Below are 11,728 nucleotides of genomic sequence, written 5' to 3'. Positions count from 1 at the left end.
ATCTATAGAGCTTTCGGCCCTATCAACATTGACTTCAGAGCCCATTAGAGGAAGCCCATTATCCAATCGGGCCATAGATCCAACATCACAAGACATGAACACCTTCTCACCAATTAATCCATGTACAATACCACTATCCAGCCCAATATTCGGCCCAACATTCGGCCCAATAGTTATAGGAAACTTTACACAAAGATTTGGCACAATCCTCACTGTTTCCTTGCAAGGACAAGGGTCTACAGAGACCAACGGTTCACTCCTGGAATCCACCTTTAACAACTCTAAACTGGGAGTATAATCAGTTGTCTTTCTTTCCAAATTCAAAAGAGACTTACCCTTATTACCCAAACTAGAACTTCCTCGAATCTCCTCACCTGGCCGTTCCTCGGGTACCCAAGTCGAGGTCGAGATGTCCCTGTCTCCAACCGCCTCGAGCCGCGAGTCGCCGAGGTCATCCCAGTACTGCCCAACGTAGCAACCGTCGACGACCTAGGGCTAGGAAAATTTCCGACAACCGCAACACACCCGAACCAGTCCTTGTCTTCACCCCGTAACTGGAGAAGAAAGAGCGCACCCAAGACAATCACAGAAAAGGCAGAAATGCCAATCTTTTCAAAAGCTTCTGAGAACTGGCCCTTTAAATCAAATATATACCTGGATCTTTCAAAGCCCTCTCAAGCTCCAGTTCAATCTCTCTTCAATGGCCCCCTAGGAATCTTACTCAATGCCTTACTCAACACATTTGCATCAAACACTGCATACTGCTTCTTGATCTCGAAACATGCCTTCTCAGCAAATGAATCAACTTTGCCATCATATTTCTCATAGAGTACGGGAACAGTGTGAAGCAAGACAAAAGCTATGCAAAACAAGGTCAAAAAGTTGCAACAATTTCCCAACATAGATAGAACCCACAAGCCAGCAATCACTGAAAGAAACTTCTTCGGGTCACGCCCTGATGCGATACAGTGAAGAACAGCAAGACCTCCATTAAATTCGAGTCTAAGAGCATTGACAACCTGAAGAACAGGCTCCTCTTTTTACTATTCAAATGGCTGCTACCAAAGATCGTTTCAGAAAACGGCCTTTTCTTTGATCCAACATGCAAATTCAAACACCACTTTTAATGTTTGGGATTGCTCTAAAGTCTCTTCTTTTAAATCAACAACAGAAACCTCTAGCATGAAACCTGACTAATCTTTGCTGACATTTTTTCTTCCCCCTTCATCAATAATTCAATCTCTCTCTCTCTCTCTCTCTCTCTCTCTCTCTATATTAGTATTTTCCTCATTTGGATATATTTAATTATTCAAATTTGTATGTTTAATTAATAACATAGCGAACTTGGAATTACATATGTCTTGTCTTTTGACATGGTTGTGTTGTTCTCTCTATAGTACTCTGTCTTTCGTTTTGTCGTCTACTGCTTATTGACTACAGTGGTGTTCGTATATGTGTTATGGCTTCAACAAGTGCTTTGCTCAAAGATGTGGAAGATCAATATGCTAATATATTGATTGAAGGAGAAGATGATGGGGATGTTGTATATGACATATTTGATGATTCAGACCAAAGTGGGGAAGATCGGTGGTGTATTGTAGGCAATTTTCTAACCGAGAGGGCTATTGATTTTGATGCAATGAGACATATGATGGCATCGTTGTTCCAACCCGGGCGTGGTATGTACGTTAAAGAACTCGAGCCAAATCGGTATTTGTTTCAATTTTACCATGAGATTAATCTTGAAAGGGTTATTGAAGGAAGTCCTTGGACATTCAACCGCACTCAATTTGTTTTTGAAAGGCTTCAACGGGGACAAGATCCTCGTTCTGTTGTTATTTCTAAATTGGATATGTGGGTTCAAGTGCATTGTTTGCAACCCGGTTTAAAAACTGAGAGAACTCTTCGTGAGTTAGGGAATTATATTGGAACGTTTGTGAAGACAGACCCAAAGAATTTCCAAGGTATATGGCTGTTGGAAATTATTTTACCAGGATCTTAGATCTACTCACAAGTATGTTGATTAACACCCTAAATATGAACTTTCTAAGACGATGAAATAAACACATATAAAGTTTAGTAAACCTTACATTGGGTGCATCAGAATAATATGACTCCTTCCGTTCAGATATCTAGCCCTTGATTCCTTTCTGTAGCAGAGCATTATTAATATATGAACCTGGATCTCTTTCTCTGATTCTTTAGTGCTGAAACTCCTTCTTGCTGAAAGTCTTTCTTCACGATCTTCCTCACTATGGTTGAGGTATCACTTGCTGTGTGTGGGCACTACTCTAACACTAAGAATTTCGAAATTCAAGAGGGAAGAGAGAGAAGAAGTGGCGGCTAAAGATAGGGAGAGAGAAAGGCTCAGGTTTTTCTCTGAAGGAAAAAGTAGAAAATTTAAGTGTAAATTTCCTGAAGCCTTCACTATCTATTTATAGCATTCCACTAGAGTTAGGTTTGAATTATTTGGCATTCAAATAATGAAAATATCAGAGGGAAAACCCTACAAAAGTGGCCGGCCCTATTCATGTGGATTTGGGCCTCACTTTTTGCAATTTTGCAGTTTTATCTTTTCTGCATCTGATTTTCTCAAAAACGCCAATTTTTAAATTCAACCATTTAAATGCCAATTCTAACTATTTAATAACTATAAATAATTATTAAATAATATTGTCATTTATCATATTTATTAATTGAACCATACAAAGTATCATAATTAACAAATATGCCCCTAAAACTCTTTCTTTACAATTTTGCCCTTACTTAGTGAAAAATTCACAAATAGACATAGTCTAAATTGAGAATTATAATTGATTAATCAAAAACAATTATATGAGTCTTACAAGAAATATTATCTCAACTAGTGCGAGGACCATGGGTCTATATAACCGAGCTTCCAATAAGTAGATCAAGAATTTATAACTAAAATTTACTAACTTATTAATTCTTCGTTGAATCCACGCATAGAACTTAGAATTGCACTCTCAGTACATAGAATGCTCTATATGTTCCACAATATAGACACATGATTAGTTATCCATTGTTATAATCCTAATTTGATCAATGATTCTCTATATGAATGATCTACACTGTAAAGGGATTAGATTACCGTTACACCCTACAATGTATTTAATCCTTAAAACACTTAACCCCGTATAAATGATATTTCAGCTTATGTGAAATGAGATCTCCACCATTTATTTTTGTTTGGTCAAGCTCAAAGGAGATCATCCTTTACTTACTATTCGCCAGATAGAAGCTATAGATTCCATGTTTATGTTAGCGCTCCCACTCAATTGCACTACCGTGTTCCCAAAATGTACGTATCACCCTGACCTAAAAGTAGGCTTAACTAACAAATCAAAGAACACGAATAGCCTCCTGAGATTGAGCCTAATCATAACAGGATTAAGATCATTTGATCTAGGATCAACTAGGCGATATTGACTTGAATAGATATTACGGTAAGTTTCATAAATCTAAGTCAAAGTTCAATATCGGTCCCTTCCGATGCATACTCCATGCATCCAACCTGAGCCTTACTTTAACCAATGCTCTGGAAAGAACATAGTATTTTTCCAAATGCAAGTAAACTCTATTGTAGATTATCATATCAGTAAAACCCTATGTCTGATAAATCTAGGAATCTTTATTCACATAGTCATGTTTACTTTCCAATGTGTTGACAGCACAATAAACAGGATCAAGTATGTGAAAAGGGTTTCAGATGAATTTATACATTATGTACATATAATCATGAAATAAATCATGTGAACCATGCAACATTAAATGTTATTTCTGATCTATATTAATAAGTAAATCTGATTATATTGAAATGAGTTTTATTTAGGGCATAAAACCCAACAAACTCCCACTTGCACTAATATAAAACAAAAAGTACGTTTCAAATAATCTCAACACCTCGATATACAAATCAAGTGTAGTAGTAGTAAACTCCTCGTAATAGGATCTGAAAGGTTGAATTAACCACAACCTTTTCTCCACCATTACTCTTCCTTTAATCACAAAATCATTGATAATGTGAAATTCCTCTCTATATGTCTACTCTCTTGGGATACTGGATTCTATACCTTTGGCAACTACTTCTTGGTTATTCAGGAAGTAACACTAGTAGTTTAGGCAATTTGGAATGGTGCCAAAAATGTATAGAACTTTCCTTAGACTGAATAAGTACCTTTCCTGTAACTTTAACATTCAGTCCCTTCTTGGTAGACCTAGAGACTTCAGATAGGTTTTTACACTTCTCCAAAATTACTATTCCACCCCCAGAGTAACCACAATCTTATCAGAAAGATTTTCTAGCACAATGGCAAATTTCGAAATCTGATATGGTGTAGTCTAAGAGTTTTAAACACACTCTTATAGACTAACATATAGTTCATCTTCTTAATCTTAGGATTTACTTGATTGTCTTCCAATGTTCTTCTCCTGGATTAATCTGATACCTACTCATTACTCCCACTCAACAACAGGTGTCTGGTCTAAGGCATACTAAAGCATATCTAAGACCTCTCACTGTTGATTTAAGAAATTCTTTCATGGCTTTATCTTTTCTGGAATAGTTGAGACTTTTCCTTAGATAAATAAAATTTATGCCTAAGAAGTTGTGAAGCTTCTAGAGATTGCCATTAGAAAGAAAATGCTTCAGCATCTTACTAAAGTAAGTTGCTTGCATTAGAGTAAGTAATTACCAGGTGTACCACAAGCCATAGGTTTAGATAAACTCAAACCTATAATACTAGGAACAGGAAGTTTTGTTAAGTCCATAGAGTAGACTTATTAACTAAAATTTCCTTTTATGTCATTGTAATAGAAAACTTTAGGTTATTCCATGTGAATGGATTGAACCATAGTTCTATTGGCTTTTCTTCTTAGTTTCTTATCTTGACAATCCATTACTTGTTTAAACTTACAATGGATTTTAATCACTAGTGTCCCCCAAGTGATAAGAAGGTGAGTTCCTAGAAACTCTCCCACTACGACAAGGTACCGTGAATTATGTCTAAGAAAACTAAATGGTATTAACCTCTTTAGTTGTGACAAAACAACAGAGACAGTGGGATCATCATATGTCAAATAAGATGATAGAACACTTTTGGAATCAAAAAATAAATATCTCCTTTATTTGCTACTTTATTTTCAGACTTAGTCATTTTCTTAGAAAAGTAGTATTTGTTTGAACAAACACTTTCTTATCTATTGACTATGGGATGGTCCACCCCTAATCACTTAGAATAGCTAACAAACCATGGTTAACAGTTCTAATTTTTCTTAAGATTTTGATTAGGTCATCCATGAATCTAGTAATGATTTACATTAAGTATACAACCATTACATCATTCTGAAAATGTACTACCATAGAAGGGATTAGGCAACGACTAGTAACTAATCATCAATATGCAATTCGAAATTTCTGGGGAGGTAAGTTTGGATATAATTCAAAAATCAATTTAATGATCTTTGAACTGCATATCTATTAACTATTTCTCCACCCCTATCAGTTCGCAAGATCTTTAACCACTTACCTTAATGGTGTTTAACCATTGCTAGAAATTAATGAGATTTTTCAAACATTTCAAATTTCTTTGCATAAGGTATAATCTAGAGTGATCGTTTTAAGAATACAACGAAAAACTCATATCCACCCCTGAATGTACATCCATCTGCGAATGAGATGAACTACTTTCAGTGGATATAGGCATATTAACTCTTTGCAGAGATTGATCTTGTCAAATCCACTATGAACAAGATACAAATGCCATAGATTAAAAAAAATGTGGTTGTGTCGTTTTGATGACTTAGGTTTAGTTACATCAAAGAGTTATTAGAATACTGCAAGTGGATCCTGGTCACAGAATACTAAACTCATATTCCATACAGTTTGAATCGATTAATAGAAGATGGATATTAAACACTTGAGAAAGTGTAACTGTATTGTATTCTGGAATTAGAAATATAAGAAAATTTCTGTTTGGAATCTAAAATTAAAGTCAAAGACTTAAATTTATACCAAATATAATGAGTAATTCTTTCTTGGACCACCACTACTAATTTAAACTCTAAGTCAGATTTGCCCATACAAGTAGGAGATTTCTAAGATTGAGGATTTATATCAATTGGGAATAGAATTTCGGGATTATAATCATATGCGTCATTTAATTTCTTAAGAGAAAATATAGAATGACATGATATGATATATAGACCATTCATCCAATGATATATTATTGAGCTAATTCGAAATGAATAAGCTAAGAGGAATTAGGATAATTTCGTTTATAAATAAGAATCCAACGATGCTTCGATTAGCGAAAGTCAAAGTAATCTTATTTATATAATCTTCTTGTTTCATATCGTAAAAATACTAGTCTAAGGTGTCATCAATTGATGAACAACTAGATGTCGCATATACAATATTTATCTTTCGAGATCTAACACTATTATGTATGTCTAATGGTAAAAATCCACTAGGGATTTATCTCATTAGATAAACAAACCAAGTTAGACCAACAATGAAGATTCGAAATTAAACTACAACTTAATAACAGAAAATAACATGGTTCAATATAAATTCATACACAATTCAGAAATTATTAAACATATAGCAAGTAGGAAAGACAAGTGAAAATACTAAAACATACAATCCTAAATAATTTCCAAGGTTTTCAACAAACTGATATCAGTGTCCCGTTTAGGCGAGAGTCAAAGCTACCATCCATTGAATAGAGTTGTCAGCTCATCTAAAATGTTAAACATTCTAGCAACCTTTTATTCGATCAAGATTGGAATTCGGCGTTGTCCCGTTTAGGCGAGAGTCAAGACAATTCTATCTTATGAGCTTCCACCATTGTTTCATAACTTGCAAGTCAAATATGGTCGCCACCATTAGGGTGATCCATACCATATAAAACACTTACAAATTACTTATCTTTCGAGATTAAACAGTGCGAAATTGCTAATGAACGTTCCTCCATTAGGGAGGATTACTCACTAAAACAAACGCGATGTAACACCAACAATGGAGATCGAATATCTTAATAATAAAGCTCATTATTTAAAGAGAGTTGTATTTTCTTTGATTCTCTTATTAATCTATTTATTTTAAATATATATTTATTTAATTAAAATTTCCAATTTAGAATGAAAAATTCTAAATATAAATTTTAATTTAATATTTATAAATTTTACTTAGATGGATATGAAAATAATATGAATTATTTCCATCTTAGTAATAATTTCCAATAAATATTTAGAAAAATATTCAATTTAAGTTGTTACAAAATTAATTTAAATTAATTTACAACTCAAATTTAATTTTCTATAAATATATATTGCATTTCGAAAAATTAAAGTATTTATAAATACAATTTTCGAAAATGCATGTTAAAATAAAAAAAATAAATCCTGGAAAAATTATTCTAATTTAATGTTGGCCCAAAATTAATTAATAAAATTAATTTAAAACAAAAAATATAATTTTCCTATTTAATTAAATATATAAGAAAAATTTCAAATATTTAAGTATGATGATGAAAATCAACTTAAATATTAATTTTCTATTTAATTAAATACACTAGAAAAATACTTCAAGCAAAAATATCACCTATCTAGATTTTCCTTTGACTAATTAATTAAATTTCTAATAAAATATATTTTACTTCATTTATTTTAATTAATCATTAAATGAAAAAATCATTGATTTAAGTTGGTCCAAAATTAAAATAAATAATTTACAACTTTAATCTATTTTTCAAATAAAATTCCAAATTCCAGCATTTAATAAATGCAATTTCGAAATTTGATTAATAAAATAAAGAAAAAATATATTTTGAAAATTATTTAAATTTAGTTGAAAAAATAAATTTCAACTAAAAATAATTTTCTATTTAATTAAGTGTCATGAAAAAGAAATATTTAAGTATAATGATGAAAATCAACTTAGATATTTAATTTTCAAATTAATTAAATGTATTAAATTCAAGAAATAAATAATTAAGTGTAGAGAAGGCTTAATTATTAATCTCTAGTTTAATACTAGGAAAAATATACTTAAAATAAATTGTACCAAAATTAATTATTTAAATAATTAATTTCACAATGTATAATATTTTCTTATTTAATATTAAAAATAATAAGTAGTCTAGAAATAACTATCTAGAAAATATCTTATTTGAATAAGTATCTTTTCCACAAAATTTGAAAAAATATCTAATTTAAGTTGTATTAGAAAAAATCTAGAACTTAAATATTTTCAAATTTAAATTTAATTAAATATAAAAAATTAAGTTGTAACCACTTAATTTGAAAATATTCTATTTTAAGTTAATATTCGAAAAGATATTAACTTGAAAAATATCTAAAATATTCCATTTTAAGTTAATATTCGAAAAAATATTAACTTAAAAATATCTAAAGAATCTTAATAACCAATGCCTAAAATTCCTCAACTTAATTTTGAAATTTTAAATCCAAAAGATATTCAGATTTAAGCTGGTTAGTTATAGATAACTAAATGTCAACTTAAATAGGAATATTTAATGAAAAATTTAAATTAAGCTTCAGAAAGAATCTAGATGGTTATTGTTGCTCGTAAATTTGCCCAAAATACGTGGACCAGTCAAGAGGGGACACGTGGATCAGATAACTTGGAAAGATTTGCTAAGTCTTTTTATGCCGCCAGGAAGCGCTATTAGCATGGGTCCCGGAGGAGACATCCGGAGTACAAGTTACTCCTGGAAGCTAGTATAGCGTGAAGGCCCTCCGGGATGTGTCAGGTCTCTCCCGAGAAATCAAGTCGCATTTAATGCTGCATGGGAGGAAGCGTGTTGGGACTGTAACACGCAATAAAGTCTGACGGCACAACCCCCGAACAGCAGCGTTACAGTAATGATCATTTAAGTCTAGCGACGGCTACTCTGCGAAGAGTCACGTCAATCATAAGACAAAAAGGACTTTCTCCATAAAAACCCTACAACACCTAGGGATTTGACCATGCATCACCCGTGGTATATTCATCGGAAATGCCCAACTTTATGGATACTTACAGACACATGTGTAAGAACAACTCTAGGGATTACCCCACCAAAACACTATAAATACCCCCTCAAAGCTCATTTAATGGGGTCGGAGAATCTTGGTTGCAAAAGAGCAAGAAGAGAAAAAACTCACCAAGAACATTCTCTGTATTTAAGAGAAAAACATTCTCTCAAGTGTAGAATCTGTATTAAATACATCCATTAATAGCAGTGGCTCGTGGACTAAGGCTCATTAACGCCCCAACCACGTAAAAAGTCTTCATCTCACTTTCTTACAGCTCATCATTATAATTATATTCTAATAGTTGCCGAAAACCTCGGTCAACATTTTGGTGCTTTCATTGAGAGCTGAGGAAAGCTACTTCACAACAAGCATTTAACTTCACGATAATGGTGGAGACAAGAGCTACACGTCATCCTCGCCCTCTAGAAGACGCTCAAGATCCCAATGAGGAAGATGTAGCCTCAAGGGCAGCAGAGGAGTCCAAGGAAGAAGAAGAAGGAATAGTTCCTGATGAAAACCACGAGGAACACCTCGACGAGTACGCTTATGATGATGGAAGCTACCAAGAGCTGGTGCTCCTCAGACAAAAAGCTATCGATCATGAAGCTGAGATCGAAGCTCAGAAAGTGCAAAACCAAAAAATGCATGAAGTGATGCTAGCCATGCAGAAAGCCATGGAGGCAGCTGGTATTCACGTGCATCCCAAGGCGATGGCCGCTGGACTCGACGGGGAGCCAGCGACGTCTTCGCCTAATTCCCAGCAGCAAAGGCCTAGGGAACCTAGCCCTATAAGGCACCCTGCTGAGGAAAACCAAACAAAAAACCCTACTTCTGCCCCTGGTCGAAAGAAAAAGGCGCAGGATCCGCGAAAGGTCCGCTCGGATTTCCCTAAAGGGAAAGGTCCGCAGAGGGGCAAGCCCCAAAGAGGGAGTCTTGGCCCTCAGGATCGAGGGGACCGGAAAAGCGTTTCCGTGCACCAGGAACCAGGGGGTAGAGGAAGGGGTGGACAGAGATGTCCACCCATTGATCTGAGAAATCAAATCAATGGGAATCAAGGTGACCTCCGGGATCACCTTGACCAAAAAAGATACAGACCCGTAGTCTCCTCGGGTACTGTAAACGAAGGGATTATGGCAGAGCTTGCCATACTTCGAAAAGATATTGCCCGAGTCTCCCGGAGGCAGAAGGGAGATGACTCCGACTCGGACAGTGAGGATCGGGAGCCTTGTGCCAAACATATCCTGGAGGCGGAGCTCCCTAAAAACTTCAAGATGCCCGAGATGGCGGCATATACTGGGAACTCCGACCCCAGTGATCACTTGTCACGATTCAACCGAGTCATGACAGTCATGCGGGTCAGCAATGACGCCAAATGCCTATGCTTCCCCCTCACTCGAGCGGATCGGCGGAGGAATGGTTCAAGAAATTGGAACCGGGGATCGGTGGGATGTTGGAACAAACTCCAAACCAACTTCCGGAGACAATTTGTCGCCGCCAGGAAGGTCAACTTGGAGGTTAGTGCCTTGACCAACATCAAGCAACTGCCCACCGAGACCTTGAAGAATTACATCAAGAGGTTCCGAGAGGAAGCCTCGAAGACCAAGAAGGTCGACGACGGACAACAGCTTGTGCTTCTCCAAGCAGGAATCCGCACCGGGACTCCCTTCTGGAACGAATTACAGCAAGAAGGCGCTGCTAGCCTTCAGGACTTCCAGAAGCGAGTCCAAAAATATATTAACCTCGAAGAAGCCCAGATCGTGACTTACGGAGGCTATTATCCCACCGGGATAGCAGGATACATGCCAGGAGTATCGCCCTCGGGTACTGTCCCGACCGCGACCCCTCCGATAAGTGGTATACAGTTTTCTGCCACTCCCGGATACAGCCAGGGCCAAGCTTTGCCCCCGGCATCTTCCCATTACGGCAACCCGTCCGGGGTGAATGGACGGGCTCCTTCACAGGCTGCCCCGACTGCTAGCTTAACAGGCCCTACCCAGGGGTCGAGAAGCAAAAGGTCTTCCAAGGGCAGCACCCGAACGGGAGAGAAGCGCCAAAAGAAGGGGTACACACCCCAATACACCCAGTACACAGAGCTCACGGACTCTCAGGAACGTGTATATTTTGCCACAAGGCAGAATACGCACTACCGGAGACCCCAGCCTTTGTACAGAGACAGCTCCCAGAGAGATCCGAGTAAAAGGTGCGAGTACCACAACGACATTGGCCACAACACCAATGAGTGTAAAAATCTCAAAGATGAGATTGAGAATCTGATCCGTTTGGGCCACCTCTATGAGTGGATCAAAAATAGGTTGCCCCACCTTAATCCGGGGCAGGTGGCAGGGGGTATGCCTTCGGGAACACCAGGGGGTACGGCGGGAGTATTGCCTCCGAGGCTTGCTCCCGCAGGTGACACCCAGCATATACCCGGCCTACCGCCCCGGCCTAATGGACGGGTAGCCATGATCTCCGGAGGTCCCCATATCGGAGGAAACACTCGAAAGGAGCGAAAGAGATATGCCGAGGCCGCAAGACACAGTGAGGTATGGGAAGTCACTCAACTCCCAGCTCAAAGGCCTCGGCTAATGGACCAACCCATAACGTTCACGGAAGAAGACGCCAAGACGGTGCGTTTTCCTCATCACGACCCGCTGGTCATAGAGACCCC

This window comes from Cannabis sativa, chromosome X (genome assembly GCF_029168945.1).
Source record: "Cannabis sativa cultivar Pink pepper isolate KNU-18-1 chromosome X, ASM2916894v1, whole genome shotgun sequence".
Classification (NCBI taxonomy): Eukaryota; Viridiplantae; Streptophyta; class Magnoliopsida; order Rosales; family Cannabaceae; genus Cannabis; species Cannabis sativa.
The sequence above is the reverse complement of the archived record's forward strand: the minus strand, read 5'-3'. Positions refer to the sequence as shown.